The sequence below is a fragment of the Pan paniscus genome, chromosome 4, assembly GCF_029289425.2.
Source record: "Pan paniscus chromosome 4, NHGRI_mPanPan1-v2.0_pri, whole genome shotgun sequence".
NCBI classification, from domain to species: domain Eukaryota; kingdom Metazoa; phylum Chordata; class Mammalia; order Primates; family Hominidae; genus Pan; species Pan paniscus.
In genome coordinates, this window is record NC_073253.2 from 25,891,378 (window position 1) to 25,904,022 (window position 12,645).

Consider the following 12,645-nt stretch of genomic DNA (forward strand, 5'->3'; position numbering starts at 1 on the left):
TTAATGGCTAAGTAATATTTCATGGTTTGTATATACCACATTTTTTATCCACTCATCGATTGATATGCACTTAAGTTTATTCCATATCTTTACATTTGTGAATTGTGCTGTGATAAGCATATGCATGCAGATGTCTTTTTGATATAGACTTATTTTCCTGTGGGTAGATACACAGTAGTGGGAATGCTAGATAAAATGGTACATCTACTTTTAGTTCCTTGAGAAATCTCCATACTATTTTCCATAGAGGTTTTACTAATTTACATTCCCACCAGCAGTGTATAAGCATTCCCTTTTCACCACATCCATGCCAATATCTATTGCTTTTTTTGACTTTTTAATAATGGCCATTCTGCATTTAGCCTTTTTTGCTTCCCAGCCTTGCTTCCCTCATGCTACTTATGTCATATATATATATATGTACACACACACACACACACACACGACACACACACACACACACCTATAAATATAGATTGATCCCAGTACAGTATGCTTTCGGGAGAGAGAGTGCCATGATTGAGAGAATGAATATCCGGATCAAAAAGATCTGAGCTCAAATCCACTTAGCTATGACTTTGGAATAAAAGTTACCTAATCTCTCTAAAGATCAGACTTCTCATTTTTAAAAAGTGTGAATGTCCAGTCTCATAGATTACTATAAGTATCATTGTGTTTAGTACAGTGCTTGGCCACAGCTGACTCATCAATTAATTAACTCTGACCATAACTTTAATCATTACTATACTAGGTGTAAAGACTGCACTGCAACTTTAATTTAATGGTAAATTAAAGATGATAAAATGAAAGGTTTTTAGACAATTGGCTATCATTTCTGAATTTGTTCTGCTACAAATTTTAGAGCACCTTGGTAAAAATGTTTATTTTAATAAAAATAAACCTTAGTTAACAGTTGTTTTCACAATGTAGGATTATCCAGCAAGAATAAATATTGATTTGTCTCTAATGGATTCTAAAAGATCAGTTGAATAAGTCATAGTTGAACCATCAGCCACGGTTGATCTAGATGGTTCTACTGTGAAATACACTACTCTTTAAAAGAATATCTTATGTTGTATAGGAATCTTAAGTGTGTGGCCCCTCTTCATCATCCTAATTATTCTGTGAATACAGCAGGTTCTAGTTTCACGGAATGAGGAATTTCAGGCTCAGACTGGTGGTGGCATATTCACCCACAAAGCAATAGAAAAGCAAGTTTCAAAGCCAGAGTCAGTTGACTACCTATTCCACTGTCTTTTCCCCTACTCTTACTATCTTAACATTCATCTCCTGCCCAGGGGTACCGTACAGGTAGGTGGCCAGTGGGAATAAACTGTAATCGAGATAATATGTCTGGAGAAGACTGAGCTTGACTGTAGACATTAACAAGCAATCACTACACATAAAATTTGAGGATATCTAATTTGTGTAGGATTAAACCTATGCTGTTATATTGAAAAATGCACCCCAGAATGACACTATCGTGTTCTATATAAAATTTATTTCAAAAAATTACTAGCTTACTAAAGCTTTTTCCCCTGTCATCAGCCTGACATCAAAGATAAAATGAAAACCATGAGCCACACCACCACCAACAACTTAACCTTCAACCACATGCACTTCACTCTTTCCCTAACATCTCACAGAAATGTTGTCTCTCTTCCATTCAGTGCTGATAATATCTCTTGTGGCCTGGATTCCATCACCTTCCACCAAATCACAGACAATATTCTTTTAATTATACTCTTTTAAGTCTATTCAATATTGAAACAAATAATCATGGAGAAAACTAAAATGCTATTCTGTAAATCTTTTATGCCTTTTAAACTTCTCAGTTTCTTTCACGTGCTACTCTATCCATAAAAAGGAATCTGTCTTTCACTTACTAACTTATCTTTATTTTCCAATCTACTGACTGCACTATTCTATTTCAGTGTGGTTGGCCAATCACCACCTAATTGCAAAATGTGAAAGAATCTTTATTTTCAATATTTTTTCTGTCTTCATCTTATCTAATTTTAATGCCCTTTTGGACATTGTCTTTATTCCCCTTAAAATGTACTTCTCTCGCTGTTTCTCTAACTGGGCTCTAGTGTTACACATTTTATCATACTCATTTGGTTTTCTTCTTTTTCACAGTTGTTCTTCATGTTTTGGTGCTCTTCAGGATTCCATCCTCAGCCCTTTTCTCATGTTCTCCTTCTCCCTGATGACCTTCCTTCCATCTCTGTGTTAATGACTTCCAAGCGCCTTCTCTCATCCTGCATCACTCTCCTTAGCACCATATACATGTATTTCATTTTCTACTGGGCACTTCCACTTTAGAGTGACCCTAGAATCTCAAGTTATATATGTTCCTAATTAATTTTATGAGTCTTCCCAAACACCAACCCCCATAAACAACTTGTTCTGTATTTTTTATCTTATTTCATGACACCATGATCCATCCAAATTTCTAAGCCATATACTGGGAATTACCCTTAGCTCTACTTGCTCTTTCTTCCCCATCCCCTAAACCCATAAGACTCTTAATGCTTTTCATCTTGCTTCTTAAATATTTCTCAAATCCATTTAAGTTTCTTCAGCTGCAAAGTCATTGGCTTATTTTAAATTTGCTTTATTTCCTACTGGATTCTTTCAGTGTTTTTCCCACCCATTGTCCACACGACAATCAAAAATCTTTCTAAAACACACCTCTTCTATGACATATTCCTATAAACCAATTTTTACTGAATTTGTTACCTTTAAATTAAAGTCCATTTGCAAAAACTGAGTTTACATGGCCTTTCAAGAGTTAGTTGCCTGGATACTCCTCCAGCCATTGTTCTGTTGCCCCTTCATTTGTTCAATTCTTCTTCGTCTTAAATCTTACCCAAGACATCACTTACTATGGGTCATTTTCCATAATTCTCCTATTTTTGTTTTTGGAAGACTTCTTTGTGTTTCCATGTACGCCTTTCCATATTTACACTTAACAAAGTATAATATATTGTAGTAATCTTTTCACTTATCTCTCTTTTTATTGATTGTCAGAATCTTTTGTACAGAAAGCCTATATTTTTCTTGGTGGTCGACCCTAGAATCTGCCATGGCATTTGGCACCCATTATGCACATAATACAATTTTAGAAATGTCTGAATATAATATGTATTTAAGGGAAGCATGCTGCAGGACAAGCACTACTCTAAGCAGTCAGTGTATAACTATCAAAAACATAGACAAAGCCCCCACCTCAAAGAGCTTACATTCCAGTGGAAGGAGTAAATAAAAATAAAAAATAAATAAATCCAAAAGTGTTAAAAAGTAGAGTCATTTCCAAATTTCTAATGAGGATTTTTTTAAACAATCAGAAAGATAACTCTTCTTTAAATTGCAAATCATAACACCAAAATTTCCAGATAAGGTGTAACAATTATACTAAACTAGTTTTATCTATAAACCTCATATTAAACCGAAGAATGTTTCTAAATGTGTATGCTTTAATGTAAGTATGATGATCATCTGATAAAAGTTGTAGAAAATACTGTAAACAATTCCATTTACACTGATTTAAAACATTTTAAATCCAACTTTGCATATAAAATTTATTTCAGAAATCTCAAACCATAAAGTATGCAAAGAAAATGGGCTATGAATGGATGAGAGTCTAAAAAAGTGTCTAATTTCTAATTCCAGCTGCAAGGAAAAGAATGTCAACTATGTTAGACTGTGGCTCTGTCTGCATCCACAAACTGATTTTGAAAATGATTGAATTCATTTAAATGGTCAGTTATTTTGACAAAAACTAATGACCAAAAGTGGCCAAATCTAGTCAATACCTGGTTGTTTGCATTCAGGCTACTTGCCCTCTCAACTTGGTTTTTATGTGTAGATAGTCTGTGGATCAAGAATTCAGGGTGGGCTACTAATGTCATTTTGTGAAAACAACATGTTACCAAGTAAGAGTGTTTTCTGGCCGTTTGCTCTTGGCCACCCACGTGTCTGCTAGTGCAGTACCATTGGCTCAGTACCTTAGGGCCTCACATTTTCCTCATTGTCTGAGGATATGGTAAAAACCGTTTGATTGGAAAATTGTCAGCCTGGTGGTGGTGGACACATAGTTACCACAGAGTTGTTATCAATCCGAGGCTCAAACAGTGGGGGCTAGTACCCAAGAACCCAGCAATTCCTACTCTCCTTTAATTAACCTGACTGGTCTTTTGGATAGAAATGTTTACTCAAAAGTGTAGAATTGCAACAAAAAAAATTTAAGTGAAGCAACTTTGTTTCTGAATTGCATTTGTTTCTGTAACAATTCTCCAGCTTCAGTTTCTGTCAAATAAAAGACCAACTAGTATTTTTCTAAATACAAACACCAACAAATATGCTTACTGCAATTACTATAGCCGCCTTTTTACTATTGTTAGGAGATATTGAAAGGCTTAATTACTTGTATTTCTTGTAATGCTGATTAAAAATAAGAAAAATGCACACATACAATTCAATGAAGACTGTGAGAAAAACAATGTGTGGCTGAAAATATAGTCTTATGTTCCTGCTGGTCCTTAGCCAGGGTTATTACTATATTAGTGTACAACAGTACAAAGTTTATATTGCATATAATACATGCTATCAGTTTAGTTTAACAATGCCTGCTCCTTATACTGAAATCATATATCTTACTTTTCTATTATGTCAAAAGAAAAACAATTATGCTTGCAGCCTATTTCATATTTTATCCTATCTCATCAGGCAGGTCAAAGTCATTTTAAAAAACAGTTATAAAATAGATACGATATTATTATTATAATTTTAGGCTGCCCTGACTAATCATTTTTTGTGGTTCAGAGATAGAACTAGTAGAGATGACAAAACCATAGGAGAAGGTTCTAATTCACCTGCCTATACTTAGACATTTACATTGGGAAGCAATGACTAGAAAAACAAACACCGACTACTCTTCAGGACACCTGAGTCAGCAAAATCACCTGCACATAGTTGAGAAAGGGGTCCCTCATAGTGCAGATTTTGTGGAGAACTCAAAAGCCAGAATACAGTAGCTGTGGATGGCATTTATATTTAGTAAGAGTGCAATATACTCGTTTGAAGTTGGGAGATGAGTATTTATTGAAACAGCTGGCAAATCAGCAGGAAAATGCTGATTTTGAAAAAACTATTCTTCTTCTGTGGAATCAGACCTACTGTATTTAGCAACACTATTATAATTGAACACAAAAACTGCATTAAAACACCATTAAGAAGGAGACAGAAATCCAGAAAAATAAGAGAATTCTAAGTTAAAGGCTGTCACAGCACTCCTGAGTCAGCTCTTTTAAGCATAAATGCACAAGCAGTCTTTCAAGTCTGACACGAGATGAACTGACTGGCCTCTGTTTCCCCATCTCTTATGGCCACTGACAGATGGAAGCAGAGTATTTTTCCAGACTGACCTACCACAACTCATCTATCTATATACATGGGAGCACCAATTCTGCCCTTCATGAAATTAAAACGCCAGGAAATTGGATGAAATTTTAATTTTAGCATGAAATGAACACAGCCTAACCTTTCCCTGAAAAAGATACATGTGTTAGTAAGGGACGTTCTGTCACTCCATCTGACCCCACTTCCACCATTTAGAAACACAGAACTGTATACTTTTATACAGACATAAGGAAACCAAAGGATCACCAGGTCATTTTTTTTTTCACATGAAAACACTGAGAACTGCTTAATTTATGTAACTTGCTAAAGGTTACACAACTGGTTTGTGGCTAAAACCAAATCTTATGACTTTTAATCCAGTGTCCTTTCCAGCACACTCCTTGCCCTCTCTTTAGTCTGTCAGTAATGCATAAAATAAAGATAGACTTTGTCCCAACCCTGGGCCTTAAAGGCAACTAGGAGGACAGACATGGGAATAAACAGTAGGGCATTTTGTAAAGCACTTAATGGTTACTATTTTCTCCTCCTGTATTTAATAATGACAGCAGTCAAGTAGGGCTTGTCCAACTCCCCAGCGCAAGCCAAGAAAGTCCTGTGGCTGGCCACGGTGCAGTGTTTCCAGGGCAACAGACCATTGTTGTACCTTCTGCTACCCTGGAAAAATCAGGGAAATATGGGCCGTGCAGAAGGGCGAGGTGCAGATGCCTGAGGACTCTCCTAGTGTAGCTCAGCTCTGGACCCAGGTGCAGGTCCACCTCAATGTCAGAAGCCTATGTGATCATTCTCCAGAAATGTGCTAATAGTTTCTCTGATTAAAAAAAAAAAAAAGAGTCAGAACCTTTCTGGAGATAAACATGAGCTTCATTTTTATTCAAATAGTCTAAGACCAATTTAATACTGGCTTCAATAGAATCAAGCACAAGCACTTTGTTGCGCAAAGTGTATCTGAATCTAGCTTTTGATAACTTTCTGTGGAATCTCCACTGTCTGGGAGAGAGTTGGCTTCCTAGGACACACTGGTGGAGGTGCACATGGCTTGGGAATGCATCTGAACTTAGATCTTAATATCTGTTAGAACTGAGGAGAGAGTATAAGTGGTGCCAATGGGTTTCAAGAGGCTACATTTTTGTGCCCAGCTCTGTTCTTCAGAAGTGCAACCGTGCCCTCTCCTATATCGCAAAGATTACAGATTTATTTAAAACATAGCTTCCCCCTTTCACAAAATCCAATATTATGTACCTTTAGAGAGGCTTGAATCAATTGATTAAGACTCACATCATAACCCTGGGAAGTTTAGCAGGTGAGAAACAGAAAACCTGAGAACTTATTTATATACTGAGTTGAGAGCCCAGTGAATGTTCTTGTTGTTGAAACTTTAAACCTAACTTAAACTTTTGAATATTCAAGTTCATACCTTCTTGGCAAAGCATGACCTCATTTTCTTCATGGGAAAAAATTCTAAAAGCTTCAAAAGTTATTTTTTAAAATAATTTTAATTGCAAATGGATTAGAAACATACGAATTAAGTATCTCTGAAATTGCACATAGTTGCTAATACCAAAAGGAAAAAGATTAAAACAATTTATTTTAGACTTCATCAAACCATAAATATCCAAAGTACGCTTTTGAAAAATTTGGCACGGGAGACAGGAACATAAATGCTGTATGATGTCTTATTTTTTAATATATAAAATAGAATTAAGGAGACATTTGTCTTGAATATTTGTGGTGACAACCTCAAATCTGATTTATTCTATTTCCAGAGGATTTTTTTTTCTTTCCTGTTCTGCTTTATGCTAATATATTTTTATTCTTCTAACCAAATACATTGTCAGGAGAACCATTAAATGCTGATCGGAAACACGGCTTTGGTCCTAACGTAATTCCAGGGATGAGTGTGGTTTTTAACTTAGATTGCCTACAACCTTTGTTGGATTAAGATTGGTTAAAAGTCTAAACAATCCTGAAACATTACTAGTTACTTTTAATAGTCCCATACCAGTGATATTGAACACTTCCATGCTTTGATTTCAGGATGATTCATTTACATGAAAAGCCTGGTATGATCTTCCAATCTATCTTTTAGCAATTTTTTCTAGCTTTATAATTAAATATAGGCAATCGGGCATTTATTCTGGCATTTCACTTTTCTCCTAGAAGTTTGTTTATGGGTTATTTTAAAGAAACAGTTTTAGAACACGCAGCATTAGTTATAATGTTGTTTTTATTATTTTTGTTAAGAAATAATCAATATTTATTGAGTGCCTTCTGAACACCAAATTTGCAAGAGCTTTATATTTGTTGAGCAGTTGCATATAGGGGCTTTTCATATAGAATTTTAAATTCAATAATAAATTATATTCAAAAGAAAATGTACTGTACCTTTTTTTTACCCTCTCCCATTTCCCTAACCCCTAACTCACCACTTACCATATTCCATAAAACTTCCTACAAATATTTTGATTAATTACACGTTGTAGTCAAATACAACATGGGAGGCCAGGGAGAGATGCCTTCCTTAACAAATCTGCGTCTCTCTATGAGAAACATTGCTATACTTCACCTGCTTATAAGTTCAAAACTTGTTACAGGTAAGGACACCCAGGACATCTTTATTGATCTAAACACCAGTCTGCTCTGCTCCCCTTGTGCATGAGAGGATCATGAGACAAATTCTTTTAACTGTCTCCCAGGATCAATATCAGAAAGATACAAAACTTGAAGGTTAAAGAAAGATCTGCATATACTGTGTATTACCTGCATACGATGCTTTACTTGCATGCAGTGATTTACTAGACAACTTTGGGATGTGGTGTGAGAAAGCCTGATTTCTCTGTTTTTTTTTTTTTTTTTTTTTTTTTGCTTTTGTTCTTGTTTTAAGTAGAAATGAATATAAAACAAAGTAGGTTATATATGAAAGTATCAATACTAAACTCTCACTGTACCTTACTGATGTGGTTTCAGTCTTCACCAGCACACAGCAATTCTGGGTTGTCCAACAGCCAGGCTAAGCCCATGAATAGAGCAACAAGAAAATTAATTAATTTTAAACAAAAGTGTTGATATTTTAAAAAGTAGCAATAATCTTGGAGAAATCAGTACTATAAAGGGAACTCTTTACATATATTTTGTGGTTTAGGATTTTTATATTTTGAATTCAATATTTAGGTGTAGGCAATAGGAAAAGTTGGGCACAGCAGTAAATTCAGCATTGAAGTTCTCATCATTTCATAGTTGTGCAAAATATTTTAAAATTTTCACATGGGACATTTTCCGATGCAATGTAAACTCAACAAAAGATTGTTAGTACTTTTCCATGACCTCCATTTTGCAATCAGAGTTTTCTTCAGATTAATTCCCTCTAAGAATGTCTCCTGAGGTACTTTCTACCCCAACACATCCATTCAAAATCCAAGTACTGTTTCCGGTGTTTGATTACAGCTCCAGAAAATCCCAGGACATCAACTATAAACCAACTAAAACATTGATGGAGATATGAGTTAGCATCACTCAACTCTAGCTCAGTTTCACAAATAATATGGGTTTGAGTTATCAGCCAGTTTTCTTAGTAGTTTTCTTTACTGATCTCTTCTGATCACACCATACTGTGGGTTTGAAGTCTATGAGTGAAGAAGGGAAAGGAAAGAAGATTAAATGCAAAAAGGTTCAAATTGCAATGCAGTGCTGAGACTTCCAGATCAATGGAGAGTTCCCAAGCAAAAGTTGCCCATTAAAGGGTCATACAAGTAAAGTCTAGATATAACACCACTGCTATGCCCAGTCATCATCTTAGAGAAGCCCAGAAAAAGCACAGTTTGGGATAAGTGCCAGGGTGGATTTGAAGCCATGGCTGCTATAGACTATCAATCAACTATGCTTTCACAGCAACTTATCTTAAAGGGAAATCTAAAAGACACAACTCCATGGTCATAGAGTTTACCCTTTGCCCTGGGAAGATCTAATTTTCTATTTCTATTGGGCAAGGACCTTCTCCAATAAATGGTTCTCAGCTCCTGAACGGAAACTTAGATGAGGAAGGACAGTGAGACAAACTACAACCCTCTGCTGTAGTTGGTCTAAGGGCCACAACTAGTACTCATTCTTCCTCTCCTTTACCATCAATTCTAAAATTCCTTCACCTTAAGCCATCAACTTAGCAGGTTTTAGTGGTCATTCTGGTACACTTATATAAACCTTAAATCCTCAGAGGACTGAGCCCTTGATCTGTTTATTTATAATTACAACAGGGCAAGTGAGTACCAAAAAATACTCTCTTATATCATGTGGATTCTACATATATAGTCATTGCAATGCTTAATGATGGGGAAACATTCTGAGAAATGTGTTATTAGGCAATTTCTTTGTTATATGAATATCATAGAATGTATTCACACAAACCTAGAGGTATAAGCTACTACACACCTGGGCTATATGGTATAGCCTATTGGTCCTAGGCTAAACCTGTATAGCATGTTACTCTACTGAATGCTGTAGGCAATTGTAATACAGTGGTTTTGTATATGTAAAATATGTGAACATAAAAAAAGTACAGTAACAATATGATATAAAAGATTTTTTTAAGTGTACCTGTATAGGGCACTTAGCATTTATATGATACTTACCCAGCTTGCAGGAATGGGAATTGCTCTGGATGATTCTGTGAGGGAGTGGTCAGTGAAGGTGAAGGCCTAGGACATTACTGTACACTACTGTAGGCTTTACGAACACTATAGACTTAGGCTACACTAAATTTATTTAAAAAGTTTTGTTTTTCAATAATAAATTAACCTTAACTTACTGTAATGTTTTGACTTTATAAACATTTAAATTTGTTTTTAATTTTTTGACTGTTTTTAATAACCCTTAGTGTAAAACACAAACGTATTATAAAGCTGTACAAAACTATTTTATTTCCTTATATCCTTATTCTCTAAGTATTTTTTCTATTTTTGAATTTTTTATTTTACTTTTGAAATTTTTGTTAAAAATAACACACAAACACACACATTAGCCTAGGTATACACATGTTCAGGATCAATAACATTACTATCTTCCACCTCCACATCTTTTCCGTCTTCAAGGTGCAATAACACACATGGAACTGTCATCTCATGATAACAATATCTTCTTGTCGAATATCTCCTGAAGGACCTTCCTGAGGCTATTTTACAGTTAAGTTTTTAAATATAAGTAGAAAAAGTACACCCTAAAATAATGTTAAAAGTATAGTATAATACACAAATCAGTAAAATAGTCATTTAATATCATTGTCAGGTATTATGAACTGTATACGTAATTGTATCTGCTAGGCTTTTTACAACTGGGAATGCAGCATATTTGTTAATACTAGCATCACTCATGAAACATAATGCCTTACAACATCTATGATGTCACTAAGTAATAGGAATTTTTCAGCTCCATTATAGGCTTGTGAAACTACTCTAATATATGTGGTCCATCATTCACTGAAGTGTCACTCTATGGTATATGCCTGTGTTTGTGTCTGCCCTCATTGTGTAAAAGCAGCCCTCCTTATCTTGCTGATCAGGGTTAATTATGCCTGGCAAGGTGGTGACTCCTCATCTTCTGATCTCTGGATGCAAAAAGTCCAAAGAGTTCTGGAAGCTGCTATAGCTTGTAGATTAATGAGATCCTTCTTGTGTCCTCTGGCAAGAATATGCCCTGTTTGAGGACCAGGAACTCTAATTCTAAAAAGTCCAGAATTGCAGGAATGGAAAACACGAAGTCCCCAAGTAGGTCATTGGAAGCAGTTGTTATAGGGGCCACTGCTGCTTCTATCTCTTAAATCCTAGACCCATTGTTCTTCCTAGCGGTGACACAGCACTATCTAGACATGCTCATAATGGGTAATCTGATCTAATACATGTGCTGCATCATTAAAAACTACACCACATCCTTAAAGAACATTGCCTCTGGCTGTGTCTTCAGTAGTCTGCACCAAGACTGTACAAGACCTACTGCTTCTGAATTACATAGTATGTGACATGGCCAATGGATCTTTTTGCCCTGGGCCCACTCCTGTACCTCTTTTGCTATGTTGATGTTCAGTTAAATGCTATACTGTGTGAGATTTTTGTCCCTCTGTATTAGAATAGTGGTACATGGTAAGGCTGTTTAGGCAGGAAAGGCAACCCTATGCTGAAAATAGCCTTCTATCATTTTAAGAATGAACTGCTCGCCCTTCCTGTAGGATAAAATGGGCTCAATGCAGTTGACTTGCTACCAAGTAGCTGGTTAGTCACCTCAAAAAATATTGACATTTTCGAGACTCAGTATTGGTCTCTGTTGGACATTCAGGGTCAGCAGCTAGATCAACCTTGGTCAGTAGGATTTCATACTGTTGGGCTCATGTGTACTTTCATCTCTACTACCATAGTGACTCAATTCATTTATCCATTGAGGCAGTTTCAGTGTGACCAGTGACCAAGGCTATGTCAATTAGATGGCTTGTTTTGTTTACCTGGTTGTTCTGTGTCTTTTCTGTGGTTATCTTTTTGTATTGTTTTGTAATTTGTTTCTGTTTTTGTTTTGGTGGGGAGGTGTTCATGTTTGTACAAAAAAATTCCCAGTCACGTCTACTTCCGTGTATCTATTCACATGTTTATACCTCTTCTTCCTTGTCCAATTTTCGAATCCTTTTCCTTCTGTGTCAACCTTGAACATCTGGCAAGGCCACTGGCCATTGCCTCACCATCATAGGGCATTTATTTTTTCACACAAAGTAGATAATCAAATGTACCACTTATCTCCCACTCTGTAATAAAGAGGCTGATACCATTTTTGATGTTCTACTGCTGACATCCTTTAAGTATCACCACTCCCTCTTCCCCTTTCACCTCACACCTGGGCAGGCTGAAGAACAAATCCAAATGGTGCTTCCCTTGTGCTGGTGGGAAGTTCAAACCATGTAAGACCTGGTCTACATGCAAGAATCCTTGTTGCAGTCCCTGCTTTCTCAATCCATTTTCAGACCTGCTTGGAAGTCTTTCCTGCTCTCCCTAGAAAGCTTCAATATTTGAATAATAAAAATTTCACACACTTTCCATGTGTATTACATCACCAGTTTCTACATTCAAACCTAATTCTGAATCAGGTCTGCATTTCACTTTGGTGGGGTAATCACAAGACACCCATTGAGAAGATGCTTCCTTTCCACTGTCTGTCTAGGCCACCCATGATTGTGGTAGGAAAGCAACTGCC

The 12,645-nt window shown here is 36.0% G+C and overlaps 1 long non-coding RNA gene across 1 annotated transcript in view; it reads right to left on the reverse strand.

The window, feature by feature from the left end:
- LOC129397749 (uncharacterized) overlaps positions 1-12,645 on the reverse strand; it is a 550,258-nt gene that overhangs the window by 67,893 nt on the left and 469,720 nt on the right. The window contains exon 9 of the long non-coding RNA XR_010112187.1: positions 8,370-8,431. This is a non-coding gene — a long non-coding RNA (uncharacterized LOC129397749). The remainder of the gene's footprint in view (positions 1-8,369; positions 8,432-12,645) is intronic.